Source organism: Habropoda laboriosa, unplaced genomic scaffold, assembly GCF_001263275.1.
Source record: "Habropoda laboriosa isolate 0110345459 unplaced genomic scaffold, ASM126327v1 scaffold243, whole genome shotgun sequence".
In the NCBI taxonomy this organism is placed as follows: Eukaryota; Metazoa; Arthropoda; class Insecta; order Hymenoptera; family Apidae; genus Habropoda; species Habropoda laboriosa.
The window spans coordinates 762,878-776,937 of NW_017100433.1; the positions used below are offsets into that span (position 1 = coordinate 762,878).

A 14,060-nucleotide genomic window follows, 5' to 3' on the forward strand; every position below is an offset into this window, starting at 1 on the left:
GCGAGTAGAATGTAGGAGTATCAAGAGCTCTGGGAAGGTTATGGTTGGTGACGTTGGTAAAGGCACATCGCTGGTCAGCGCGACGTAAGACCTGGGACTTTCTTTTTCCTCGATTCCTACAAATGTGATAAGGGCGTTCGGTTAGACTGAAGGTTCTCAGGACGCTCCGAGGTAGTTCATTCGGACATGGAAATGTTTTCTCGAGGAAGTTTTTTGTAAGGATGAATAGATTATAAGAAGGAGGAGTTGGAAGGCCAGGTAACTCAATTTGCCACGGTAGAGTTCGAAGAAACTGAAGGTCCTTTGGTGGAACCAAGTTGATCGTGGAGTAAACTTGAAAGGAGGTCGAGAAATTCGATAAAATCGAACGTTCTTGTAATTACTTTACAATTTGACTTTTTTCTTCTTTTTTCTTCTTTTTGTTAAATATTTCTCAATTTAAAGTCAACGGCAGATCTCGTTAAACCCTCGAGTCTCTCGTAATGTTTGAACTAATTATACGGTCGTACGATCGGTCCGAGTGAACTGGTAAAAGAATTTCGGCGGAATTAAACGATTTTCCGCAACATCGGTAGTTTATTCTCCTCGCTTCTATTTCCGTCCCGCCTTCAACCACCCTCCTCGACCGTTTCTAAAAATCGCCTGCGTTTAAAGGAAGTCCTTCACCTGGCGCGCGCTCTCATCTTTCCGATCTAGATAAGCGAAGAACTTTCCAAGGGTGAATATCGCGGGGGAAGCGTCACGAGTGTCACACAGGAGTGTCCCTCCCACGCGGCGTTTATCCCAACCTCGTTCATGACGCGTGTTAATGAGAAAGGACACGAGAACTTGTGCACTATAGCGTAGGATTAGCACCAGTTATCGCACTTGCAGTCCTCCTCGTTTCAACGAAAATGAACAGTCATTGGAAAGATGAAAAACCGTTCCGATAACGAGGAAGACAGAAGAAAATAGAGCATCTATTGCTTTAGAAATTTACTCCAAGAAATTGGATAAAGACGGAGTGTAACTTTTTTTACACCTCTACTATAGCTTACGAAAATTCATAAAGTAAGCAACGAGTCGTGTTTGGTGCTTAACCCTTTCGATACTAACGACGACTACAGTCGTCCATCGTTGGACCCTCACTGTTTTGAAATCTTCCACACAAAATTCTATTATCAAGCAATTTTATAAAGTGTTATTACTTATTACTTATTCTTCCCGCCAATTTGTTACATTGTACGGCAAAATTTAACTACTATACTCCTTATCCGGTGAAGTGGAGTTCACGCCATAGCTGTCTCGTTCAGTGGTAGCGTATTTGCGATAAAACTGTCCGTTCAACGGAAACATAGTGGTCAAAGATGAGCCATAGAAAAGCCAGAAAGGGTTGAAGTCTAAAAGTGGGGCGAGCAACCTTGAGCGATCAAATATTCGACACAGCCTATATCCACCACACTTTTCCATATCGAATTCTTCCACTTCCTCGAACCTTTAAAACACTGCAACGCGACAGAAAAAAGGGAGTAATTACACATTCTACTCGAGGTTGCATTAGTTTATAAAACGTGAACGTTACACCAGCCATTGCACGTACAAGTACGCGGACTTCCTGCCGCGTGCTCGAGTCTACCAGTCGTGCTGCAATTTCCTTCTGCGGTATTTCCCGCTCGCACACGCCGGATTTGGAGGGCATTCCGCGGATTCTCGTCTCCTTTTACGTTCCCACGTCAAACTCCGCGTCAAAGTTACTCCGTCGCGATCATTGAAAGTGCTCGATCGGATGATTCTTACAGAATTATCTCTCCCGTTGTGAATGAAACCGATGGAAAAAATCTGCGCGCGATTTTCGTCGAATTTTCCACAGAGAGAAGACATCATGTGTGTGTAGAATACAGGAGACGTTCGAGTTTGATTTCGTACGGTCAGTTAAACGCTCGTTAGCGAGAAATTCGATCCTCCAGAAAATTTATGCCTCTGTAATGGGTCATCTCGGTCGCACGATCTTTTTTATCAAGTTTGCGCGAACCTAGATTTCACGGTTCAATTCGTCGTCTCTGTGTTTAACGACTCTTGGCCGAGTTTCACGCTTCTGATTCGTATCGCGGTTCAAACAAATATCAAATTTATGTCCAATAGCTACATATTTTAAGACGATATTGTTACGCGCTGCAAATGAACGTCGTGAACTTGACCTCGATCGATAAGAAGAAAAGTATTTATCTACTACCGGTCCTTGCTGACCAGTAACTTTGATAAAATAAAGAAGTAGAGTCATTAGCGAGATTTCTCTGAGTTTAGACCGATTAATTATTACATTTTTTTTATTAAGTATTACACAGAATAAAGTAGTGTTGCAGATTCTTGCGTATAGTTACTCTTATCACCTGAAGGTAACGTCGAACGCAGCAATATTCACAGACGATTTCAGATTTCCACGAGAATTTCAATCGACACTCGCAACTCCCCACATCATCCATATAAATATCCTTCTAATTCGATGTTAACGAGCAAGCTGAAAAGTACAAAGCAAAAATGCCCGTTCAAAGGGTTCGCAGCACACCAATTCCGCGGAACGTTCGTGCGTACCAGGAAAATTACAATTACGGAAATCAAGGCGAAATACAATTTCCCGTAAAGCTGAAGAAAAAGAATGAAAAAAAGAAGAAGGAGCAGTAAAGATGGGGAAAAAAAAAAGAATGAAGGAAGTGGCGCGTGTGTGTACGATGAACGAGATGAAAACGAGCGTATATGCATTTTCATTCGTCGAGGAAAAAGGGAGAAAAATTGAAACGAGAAACGACGGAATAATATTTCCAGCATTGTCGCGCGCGAACCACGACATGTGTGTGTCTCTCACGGTTATGTTTTGACCCGGCCACGTCCCGGAACACACCACCTCCGACCTTAATCCGGGATCAGACGCTTCCGGAAAAACGCTGTCACGCCTCTTAATTGCGACATCGCCGCGGCGGACGAGGAAACTTTTCGTCGGAGAAATCGACCAGTTCAGCGGTTTCGTTCATCGTAGTTTATGCATCGAGCTTTCTCCCTGCGTGAACTTTTCCTGTCCATCTGCCGCCATTTTTAGTGTAATTCTTTGTTCTTTTTCTTTCTCTTTTTACTTGGTATTTACTACGCAAAATACTCATGGAACCTCGATATAGACAGTGTTTTTGTATTGTTAATTCGGTGCCTCTTTTCAGAAAGTCTCGAAGACTTTATCGACTCGAAACTGTCACACTTTTTCAGAGATGGAATTCGTTAGTTGCTCGTTAAATAGAAAAAACTCGTTCAAAATAATGGAGATGGTTAAAATTGTGTTTGACTTTGTGTAAGTCAACATTTAAGTTTGTGAGAAAAGGCACTGAATTCAATATCAATATTAGATTCACGTTAATTATTTTATTTGCTATTAACCCTTTGAGAACGATGCAAATAGTTGACGTGGTCATTAATTTATGTAGGTGAGTGTACCTAATGAAAATATTATTTCGATACGATTTGGTTTTTAAAAGCAGTACAGTCCTCCGTCCGCAAAGGGTTAAAGAAACAGCCTTCTTTTTTCTTTCCATTATTTGTCTATTCTTCGAAAGTCGAAAATGAATCACCCTGTATCTTCTTCATTTATTGCTAAAGGAATAACCTTCTGATAGCCTTTTAATAAAACTGGAACGATAATACGTACGTAAAATTGTGCGTTAACACGTTCACTGTTGATCGAATTTTCATTACCCACGATACTATACGCCAATTTTCATACAAAATGTATTTCCATGTCGTATAATAAAACTTTATACGCGTGAATTATTACAAAAGTTTATCACGAAATTTCATTGTTAATTTGTGCATACATGAAAAACGAATACGTACGTCAATTTACGCGTATCGCCGTGATAACAGCCTACGGATTTGGTCTGCAGCAAACGTGTTGAAGTTTCGTTGAAACGATGTCTGACGATAAGCTTTTAAAAATAGCAATTCCAATGTGTAAAGATCAGCACAACTTCTGGCAATTTCCTGACAATATCTCTGACAATGAGATCCGTCAAAAGACGGTGTGTAACACAGGCGAGTTCTTTGTAGGTGGAAATGGGTCCGAGGCGATTGATGGGAATAAATGCGTTTCAGAAAATAGCTTTAGGCATTGCAATCTTGCCAAGTATCTTCTTAACTGCGCTAGAATTTGAGCGGTATCACGGATACACAACAGCGATGCTCAAAAGTCACCGAACAAACTTCTCCAATTACCGCATGAAAATCCATAAAACGACGTTAACTCGTGATTTATTCGTCCTGGAAATAATAGGGGAATATTCAATAGGGAAATTACCGGCGTGATTTTCTCGCGGAATTTTTACATTCGAATCGATCCTATCCCGCACAATAGGCGCACACTCTCCCCGTAAGTTTTTAATTAACAGCAGTCTCGAACGTGAAACAGTGGCGGGAATTTCGATTAAACAAGGAAATTTTCCTCTTTTTCTCTAGCCCGTTAATTTCATACCGCTCGAACGCAACTCGGCGTCTCTGATGCGTCGTGAACGAATCTTCAGGCAAGGTTTCCACGTTCAAGAGGCTCGTGAAACTTTTTCGAAAAATTACCTAACTGGTCGCAAAATAAAATTACAAAAGAAAAAAGGGAGAGAAGAGAAACGAGGGTGTAGAGGATAGGAAAAAGTTCTCATTTTTGTTCGACAGAGGGATAAATCCTGCTTAATTACCGACAAAAGGATATCCGGCCTAATTAATGTTCATAGCTAGCTTTCTTTCTCTCGCGCACCGCGATATTTCCAGAATGCTTACGCGGGCAAATTGTTCAACGATCTCTCGCTATATTCTCAGCCGTGATGAATTGTTAACCTGATTTCTAAAAGTTCTTCAACTTAATTGTGAACTTCTACAATTCTTCCGTTTTACCCCTACGGATAAGTTTCGATTTGCAATCGCGATAGGTTTCGTACCGAATGGAATTTCACGAAGGTTCCTCTTCCGTTCGTTCGGTAATCAACCTGGCCGAGGTAAGTGAGTACAACGGTCGAGTTTGTTAGACTTAATTGCGCGTGTTTGTAATTTCAAGCCTATTACTTAACATCGTGAGTGCATCGAACTGAGGAATCGTATTCTTAGTTTTTTCCTCTTTTCTTTATTAGTTGTTGCTCAGAACGAACGGTAATCGCGATGTATGTAATTCTGCCGAGAGAAAGTACAACTGTTGAGTAAGTGTTTTATTTTTACTAGATGGAATTGCATTTTTACACAGGGATACGTTCTATTTCGAGCGTTTTAGAAACTCTGGAGGACGGTGTGTGGCAACTGCTTCAGGTATACAGAAAAAAAGGTGTAGGACCTGAGGTGAAGATGACTCAGGTCGAAAAAATGACGACTTTAGAAAATAGTCATTCCACGACTAATTGGAGAAACAGGTGCATTTTCACTTGAAATTGTATGAAATATAAATAAAATGCATAAAATAAAATAAAAATTGTGCATTTTGAAGTGTTAACCCTTTGCAATCGAGTGGCGACTGAGGAGTGACATTAAGTAATCGTCATTTGGTAAATAATTGATCAAATCAGAGAGCAGATCTACGGGATCTCTATAAATTTGATTGCCATAGTGAAACAGAGAATACGTTGAATATTTAAATAAAATAGTATGGTTTGTATTTACGGTAATTTTAAAATATTTCAAAGATCCGATTTGCAAACTTTCCGAGAGCAAAGGGTTAATTACGTGCAAGTCGAGCATTTAAAGAGGAGACAGATGGACGCAGACGAATTTGCTCGAAACGATAGAAAAGGGGACAGAAGAGGAATTCGTGGGTCCGTGGCAGGAGTAAATTTTCCACTTCCTCTTAGTCATCCCGTCGAAAAATGCTGTTTATCGGGGCCCTACGCCCAAGGAAGTACAAGTTTATTTTTAACCGGATACATTCACGACGCGTTCCACGCGTCCATGACGCGTGTACACGCAGAGACGTCCCTTTCGTCGCTTGTCGACACGAGCCACTTCGTATTTCGTTACAGTAGAAAACGCCACTGGCCGAGAGGCCTGTTTGCTTGTAAAATATGGGAAGGATACTCGGCGTAACCGAAAGATCGCGTTTCTGGATAAACATTCTCGATACCAGAGAAATATTATGATTGAAAATTAAGGAAGACGGCTTGATGCTCAAGTGAGTCATTTTGTCTAACGTTACGCAAGGTGGATAATAAAAGAAAACAACGGAGAAGATTTATGAATTGATGGGAAGAAGAAAAAAATAGTAACGTTGGGAAAAAAGGAAGAAGAAGAATGTGAGATGTTATGCAAAGGACGACGAAAGACAGTGGAAACGAGTCGGCGGAAGACCCTGAAGAGCAAACGGCTTCGCCGGCTGTAATTATTTTCCTGGTATCTTTAGAGATCTTCGACCTCTGCCGGAATGCAGCGGGATTGTCTACGACAAATATCTTTTTCAAGAAGCATCCAGATTTTAACTTAAATTTCAATTATTACACGGAACGATCCTCTTATACTTGAAATATTGTCCTTGTTACAGGGATTTTAAGTCAACTAGAGTTGCTACTGTGTCCAACTTATGTACAACTAAACGGTCGAGCAGAGATGAGATGTGAAATGAACAATTAACGGTGAAGATACGGATTGGAAATTAGAGATTTATCGTTAGAGTCAAGGTTTAAGGTTAATCGGTAGATTCGTTCAAAGGGATATCAGATCGTAGAGCAATTTGAAAACCTTGAATTCCCATATGTACAGTCGGTGGAAGAAATATATCGAGTCGTAAATTAAAGCATTAGTCAGTTCACAGCTTATTACGTTTCCCATTTGAGACTCAATCGAAACTAAAGTATACCTGCTTTCTTAACTCTCATCTTCTCAAGTTTCTGTCGATTCGACACCTGACCTCACGACCTCGCTACATTTCTTCCGCCGACTACACGTCAATTTCTTCCAAGGATTTATATTACATATACACCAGTTTGCAACAATGGCATTTACCCTGTAACCATCCTAATCACGCCGTTCTCAGAATTCTCGCATCGAGACAATGATTGCAACTTTTCTCACAGGGCTCATCGTGCAAACGCGAGGGCTGTATGAAAGAAGTCTGGAGGCTCGCACGGAAAGCAGAAGGAAACGGCTGAAAAGAGTGTCGACTGCTTTCCGGAGTTGCGCACCGTTCGATATCCTCTCTGTCTCGACGAAGATTAAACCTTCGTTCGTTTCGTTCGCTCGCGAAACGACCGCACAGGGACGAGAGAGAGAGAGATTTTATTGAAGATCTTCTTTTTTTCACCAGGGACTCTGTAACGCGAAGGAGGAGAAAAATCGATGAACGCCTGCAAATGACGTGAACACGTTCGCACGATACCCTCGGCGATCTTCGATGGAAAATGACGCGAACACGCGACCATAAAATATTTATCCAACCGCCACCCCCGTCGGGGAAAACGCTGCAAACACGATGAACGTTTCCCAGTTCGAACAGGCTGAGAGCACCGGTTGCTGTTTGTCCACTCTCTTTTTCTATCTATTTTTTTTTTCCTTTTGTCATTGGTTTGCTCGCTACCGGTAGAAACTTTTAGGCGCCGATATTTTTTTTCACGTTTTCTAACGGGGAAAAGTTGTCGAGAGCAGTTCTATTCGAACTCTTCGTTCGCGTATTGTTTGTACTAGGCAGCTGTTGAAAAACAAAGTTTAACGCAGGAATTGTTGCTCTTCGATTGTCCATTTAATTAGACCTATTTCGGATGATGGGTGTAATTACTCCTTTACGTTCTGCTCGATTTCTGGTATCAATTTTAAACGACAGGTACACGCTTCGTTGAATGCTACCGAAAACTGACGCGGCACAGACCGCGCTATTTTAATATTCCACCGATAGAGCACGTGTTCTGCGTCAATTATTCCTTCAAACGTCACATCTCATTGACTATAACAGTCGCATTCATTGTTCATTAATATCCACGTGGATTATATAGTGCCGCGCCGTTTCACAAGAACATAACTGAACGTCAACGTAATTTCAATCTTGTGTACCTACGTACCTTGCAACGCTCACGTTTCAACCTCAGGTTGGTCTGCCAAGGTCTGACAAACCTAACGTCATAATTTTCACTCTGCTACTTTTGAACTTCAATTGTAAAAATTCATCTCACGTTGTCAACTTTAAATTCGTCATTCGTCCATAGATTTATCAACGAGATTTCAGTGGTTCCGGAAAGAAATAGAATAGATAAGGATTTTAAATTCCCAAAGTATCGCAAAAAATTCATTAGGCTAACTCCTAAATTCATTAGGTTAATTCCACTCTAATTAAGTCGAATACACTGTACACCGAGGTCGCTTCTTGGAACGTACAGACGTTAGATAAATTCGATCGAGTATGGTTGTTTGTAAAAGGCAGGGGTGCAAAAGGTGAACGACAGGAAAGCTGTGTGCATGATACACCCTCCTGGAGGTGGCTATAGCCCTCGATAATAACGCGAAAAAGAGGGGGAGAGAAGACGTTGTCCTGGGTAGAACGGCCGTATTAAGCGCGTTTTACGCCGCTCTATTTGTTATTCAGGTTCCGCGATCGACGCGACGGTTCGTTCACGGGGAAAAAGAGGAATTTCTCCGCGCCGCTTCGAGGCATGTCTTTTATTTCTGCGCTACGACCACCGCCGAGCAGGGAGTACAAACTAAAAATACCATGTGAAATGTCCCTCTTTTCCAAACTTCCTATTTCTTTGTTGCCAGAATTAAGATTAAGTTGCAGGAGATTCGAGATACGTGTAACAGTTAGATCGATAAATTTTCTTAGAGGATATCGATAAGTACTCGAACTTACACAAAAATAGCTCCCTATTTGGATATTCTGTATCTTCGTTAGCAGGATTAAGATAAAGAAAATTGTGGATATTTTAGATTATTTTAATGCAGACGCAGGACCGTTGAATTTCACTATTTCGAGGGAGTACTGTGTTTTTAAGTAAAGGATATCAGTTTATCTGGAGGGCGTTGTACGGTTGAGCCACCCCTGCGATGTTTACTGTCGGGTAAAGGAACCCTCGAGTTGCCCTATCTTTACGGTAGGGCTTTAACCATTCCGAAGGGGTTAATAAAGGTACGCAAGGGTCAAAACCACGGATGCGCAGACCTCTGGAACCAAATTCAACGTTTCTGCTATTAGATAAAGAATCTTTCTGAACGTGAAACGAAATTTCCGAGTAGAAAATATTTCACTGGAAAATTCCACCGAAAACGAATTTCGAATGTTAGAGACCGAAAGGAGAGGGGAATAACGGTTGGAGAAACGACGATAAAATCCATTCTGGCCTAAGGGCGAAGAGGAACAATGAAGAGACGAATGTCTCGGCGTGTCAAGGGCCTAAAGTGCGAAAACATCCACGTGGAAACGCGAGCGAGTGTCTCGGTCGTTAAGCCACGGGTGTATATACGTCTGCGGAAGGTGTGGCCCTTTCCCTATAGGCTGATCGGAGGGGCGATAATGTCCCGCAGGGAAGGTAGAAAAACTTCACCCTCGGTGCACACACCCTTTTTGCTTCGAATGAAATTTCTGCTAATCACGTGCGTCTCCTCTCAACCGTCTTCGCGTTAATCTCCACGCCAGTTTTTCTCCTCCTCGCATTCTCTACATTTACATTCCTCGAATTATCTACGAATTCATTTTTTTTTCACTCATTTGCATTGTACCGATTATCGTTAAGTTATCGTTAAGAATCTACCGCACTCTTCATGCTGCCTACCTCTTTTTCTTTACTACTACGTATAAACTCTCCTAACACCAAAAAATTGCAACTCGAAGAAATCAGTGGCGGTGGAAGAAAGATCGACTCGTTGCTCCTCGACAATGTCTCAAACCTCAAGAATCAGCCTTCCCCATTCGTCCTTTCCCTTTCGGTGAAAGGGTTACTCGAGAAGAAACGAAGAGAAAAAGAAGAGATTGGAACTGGCGTGGCGTTGTGTCAGTAGTCGGAAAAAAAGGCACAGGCGCGCGGCCGGAAGTGGGCTCTCGTTGTCTTCGATGGACCTCGTTAACGGGCGACCGCGGCGATATAGCCCGAGCCACGGACAATAAGTTGGTCGTCTGTGCAGCACAGTGGTATTGTCTGTTATGCAGCCGCGTTTCTTTTGTCCGTTTCTCGGCTCTCGCATCCGGCCCTCTGGCTTCGTCCTGCTGGCTATATGCCTTTGCTTATATACCGTTTTCCATCCTCCACGTCCGATGCGTGAGAAAACAGCCTGACTCTCGCGCTCGTCTCTCCACTGCTGCTACACACATCACGCAACGTCCATAGAGACTTAGCGAAAATACGAACCGTCTGTGTTTCTCTCACTGTGTGTGTGTGTCTCATGGTAAAATCGATCGCCAGCTCTCGATTCGACCTTGAGTAACACCGACCCAAGGGCGTAGCGTACATACCTCCTGAATGAGGAGCGGTGAGACTGGATTCGACGATGACTTCCGGTCTACCGATGCATGCTTTTCCTAATGGAGAAAGTGCTTTTGAGAATTTAATTGGGGTGTTTTTTGCTAACTGGATCTTTTGTATACAGCAGATTCTGAAGAACAATATAAAACGAAAATAGAAGAAGAAGGCGACGTTGGTTGAAGCGGTTGGCCAGCTACCGACCTGAAACTTTCTTTTCGCAAAAGACTCGGAAAAATTCCACCTACATCTAGAATTGCCAATGTGGTTTCGTGGATGGCACTGGAATTATTCGTCCCCCTTCAACTTGGTTTCGGTACTTGAAACGGTCGTTCTTTTTAATAAAGAACAGATGATTGTCGGGAGAAAAACCATGTGAAACTGCAGTTCTAATAAGCTATTCTTAATTGAAAGTTTATGAAATATTCGTTGAATGAATATTTCACGATTACCCTGTGAAATATCAACTCGTAAATAGGCAAGTCTGCCATATACATCGCTCTTTCACAATGAATAATATATGTACACCTATAGCTACCATCTTTTTCGCAGTGTTCGAAGGCACAGAGGAAAAAGCAGCAGTTACGCTACATTTTCAGTATAGTTAAGATAGAAGAAGGAAGGAAATCGCGCATAACTGCTCGCCAGTTTGTATCGAGGGCCATTGTAATTTACATGGGAACGCTTAAACGATGCTATCGCAAAAATTGCTGGGCTCTCTATAATAAAACTCGCCTGTTAGACTTGCATTCTCTTCTCCCCATCCTCCGTGCGAGTTTAATGAACCTTAACCTTAACTCTAATGAATCTCGCCCGAGAGTAGACGCTTCAGCGTAATTGTTAACCCCGTTACGCACCGCGTTGCTTCTTTTACGAGCTCCTCTCTTCTTCGTTTCGAAAATAACACAGCTACGCGGCTATATTTGTCTTTAGATCAACTGGTGGCTCTTTATACGTAACCATCTTCATTGTTCCAATTCGTCTTCCTGTTTTCCCTCGTTATTTAGAACATTGACCGCGAGATCAATTATTGTAACTCAATTTCTCCGTTGATTTACAATTATCTCAGATGCTTTTTTTTTTCATCGTCCAGTGAAATATAAACGAGACGATTAAGAAGTTTACATACTCCATTTAATTCACCTAAACGGCACACACACACACATGCGCGCGCTACTTACTTCGTGGCGCGCGAGGGTGATCTTTATTTTTACACAACTACCCCATGGAGACTTTTATTTAATCGTCCATACACTGACCTCCTCTCCGTCCAACAAATTACTCCCTTCGAGCGAATCGAGAGCGCTACCACTTTTACCTCGATTACCCCTTTTAAGCGTATTTTCACCTGACGATATCTGAAGATGCCCCTATTAGTACGTTTTTTTTATACAACTCTCTAGTTACCGCCAAATATAGAACGATTTTCAGATGGTCGTGTTCATCAATGAACACTGTTGCTTTTAACTTCTGACGGAATTTAATTGGTACTTGACGGAGGGTGCATAATGAGCCGTAAGACCAGTGACCTGAAGCAGATTCGGAACGAAACAACACACACACGAGGAGGACCTTCTCCTCTTCGACTTTACGATCAAAGATCTCGTAAAGTTTTCAGCTACGTTGAAATTTTACGATTCGAGATAAAGTCGACTGGTACACGAAAATTAATTATTTCCTGGGAACGGAAACATCCTGTGCCGCAAGATCGAGACACTTGATAATCGACGATCTTTACACAGAAACTTCTCTTTCTATCCACGAATGAAAATACTATCGAGATGTTATCGGACACGTAATCCATACTGTGTTAATACATCGTATTCCAAGTGTTGAGCGTTACACGGGAAGAAGATAAACGTTGCTCAGCTGGGAAAGTTGAAGATTAAAGGGTAACACACGACGTAGACAAGCTACGATTCTTTTCATGTAACGCTTCGAAGAAACGTCCGAGGCATGCACAACCGTGCAAGGTGTCGTATGGTTAGCATTGCTAATAAACGTGTTTGTCATCATCGACAGAAAATACTGCTGTCCTTACGCGACCCCACCAATTAATTCAGCCGGTGACAATGCGTCATGCGATAAACGAACTGCCTACCGTTCGCCACATAGGAAGCCTTCGTGAGACCGCCATCTTGACGGACCATGAACCGACTCAGGTTGAAATCGAATAATTAATCAGCGTCCTTATTTCGCGACAATGAAAACGTTCGCAAGATTTTTCCACCGAATAATATTTCGATGTTAATACCGCGAAGAAGATAGTGTTCCTGAGATATTTGAATAACAGTTTGGAAGGGTGACGTGTGCTAGGCAGATATGTTTAACGATACGAGTATTCGACGAGGAATTCTAAGTATTTTAGACGCTGACTCTCACTCTTTCTCTCTCTCTCTCTCTCTCTCTACCCCTTTCTCCGATGACACGAATTTTCGCATCGTTATTACGCGGAATTTAACATTTAACCATTGTCAATTTATCTCCGACGTCTTTCAGCTTTCCTTCTAGCCGAACAATGCGAGATCACGCGCTGGATGCGATGGCAATTTGCATTTTATGTCTCTTCCAGATAGAGGAGCATCGCGAAACGATGAATCATTCGCGAATCGAGCTGTGTGTGTGCGAGCATTATCACCGCTTTCGCGATAAATACTTACGTAATATCGAACGGAAAACGTATGTGCGATGCATTATGTGGCGCGTCTGTTGATCGTGAGATTGATAGCAATTTGTCTGGTAACACGGTCCTTGGGATTTTATCTTGATAACTGCGATCGATTTGTCGATAACGTTACCGTCTAATTTATGTGGCTATTAAGAAAACCCTTTAATGCACACGTCGTGAATGTAATAACAGTGTCCCTGGTATTTTATCGTTCTGGCAAGTTATCAAAGAGCACAGGCCTGGAAATTAACGCGATTCCCCAATCAGCGTGAAAAGGAAGCGCGTCAATTTCTTATCGCACATCCTGTACGCATCGCGATATAACCATGCTCTTCCTCGTTGCTTCTTCCAGGATGCAATTCGTGTGTCTCTGGCCCATTCGCCACAGTTATTTACGCTCTGCCCTCTCTATTTCTACCTTTCTTTCTGTTTGCCGCTCAACTTGACAGGGGTATCTTTCATTTTTTTTCGTGGAAAAGAAACACGGTCGAGCGTGGAGTCAGAGGGAAAAGAGGCACGAGTTTCCCGCTGCAGCTAAATGCACCGCACTAATTGCGTTCCTGCCTACTGTTTCACTTGTACTCGAGAAAAAAAGGAGCAAATATTTCCAGGCTGGTTTACATTTTCCCTCCGCTTCTCCCTTCTTCCTTTTCCCCCTTTTTACAAGAACGTTACGCGAAAGTGGACTTTTTTTCCTTCTTTTCTCTTACTCTTCTTTCCTTTTTTTTTTTTTGCCCCGAAATTTGCAAAGTTACACGAACGAATTTAGGTGAAACGAATTTATTTTCAACGGCACTGTATACAGATTCTACTGCAAAAAGGATGGCAATTGGAGAGGAGAAGCCGGGAATTTTCCACGAACGTGAATTCGATCTGTGTACCCGATCACTTGACCCACATGAGAGCCAGCCTTTTAATCACGAGCTACCGTTTAATCGTCCAGAAATGAAAAGCTCCGCTCGACCGTC

At 42.2% G+C, this 14,060-nt stretch overlaps 1 protein-coding gene across 3 annotated transcripts in view; it reads right to left on the reverse strand.

The window, feature by feature from the left end:
* Positions 1 to 14,060, reverse strand: part of LOC108575820 (cytohesin-1) — a 62,141-nt gene that overhangs the window by 7,176 nt on the left and 40,905 nt on the right. The window lies entirely within an intron of this gene.